The sequence below is a fragment of the Cynoglossus semilaevis genome, chromosome 8 (assembly GCF_000523025.1).
Source record: "Cynoglossus semilaevis isolate Cse_v1.0 chromosome 8, Cse_v1.0, whole genome shotgun sequence".
Taxonomy (NCBI): Eukaryota; Metazoa; Chordata; class Actinopteri; order Pleuronectiformes; family Cynoglossidae; genus Cynoglossus; species Cynoglossus semilaevis.
In genome coordinates this window covers 3,915,587-3,916,702 of record NC_024314.1, presented here as the reverse complement: position 1 = coordinate 3,916,702, position 1,116 = coordinate 3,915,587, and positions in this window count along the sequence as shown.

Genomic DNA, 1,116 nt, shown 5'->3' with positions numbered 1-1,116 from the left:
GTGATCCTGCCATCTTTACCTGAAGTGTTGAGTATGTGATCCTGCCATCTTTACCTGAAGTGTTAAATCTGACTTTTTTTTTAATGTGTATCTATGGACTTTGTGATTTAATGCATGTTTTGTTAAGAGTAGAAGAGTAGTAAAAGTAAAAGAGTAAAAAGTTGTTGTTGTTCTGTTCATTGTGAAAGTGTTCTGGTTGGTTTTTTAACTTAGTTTTAACTTACTGCTTACTTAGTTTTTACATAACAAACTAAAACTAAACTTAAAAAAAACTTAAAACTTAAACTAAAAAAAAAAAAAAAACTTGCTTTCTATACCTATACCATACCCTTGACTTTGTCAAAGTCAATGTACGCCCTATATGGCAATGAGAAATCCCATTCATATTTCCTGCTTTTTGCTCAATTTCTGGAAATAAATGCAGCACCAACACAATATTCCAACTTTTTTTTTATTATTCTGGAAGATTTACAACAATCAAATACAGACAATGAAAGTACAATGGAAAAAAAAAATACTAAGTGTTAAAAACAATAAGGAAAAAAAAAACCCAAAATACTAAGTGTAAAATAAACAAAATACTAAGAGAAAACAATTGAAGTATCTAACAATGAAAGTACAATAGCAAAATATTACTAAGTGTAAAAAAAAATTCTCTAAAAGTGACTGAGCATTTAGTATCTAACTAACTGAAAGTACAAAAGTAGTGTTGCAAAAAAAGTGAGTGTTAAGGATCTACCATTGAAAGTGCAAGGGCCAAAAAGTGACCCTGTTGCCAAAAGGTTTCAGTAAAATACTCACAAGTCCAGCAAACAAGTGATCTGCTTCAAATAAAGTGGCTCCTTCACAAGTTGTCTCCATACAATTAATGCATACAATTAATGACAACAATAAGCTGGAATAACAATCAAAATCATTTAATCCAAATATAGTTACATCAAGGGCAACTGGACAAAGTAGGTGTTTTTTTTTTGAAGACGAAACACCTCTCATCCAAGAGACTTCATCAGTTCTGCTGAACTGAAGAAGCCTTGGATGAGAGGTCTTCAAAAAACACCTAAAACAAATATATATTAGTATATATATGTCCATATGTAGACATATATATTCTAATTA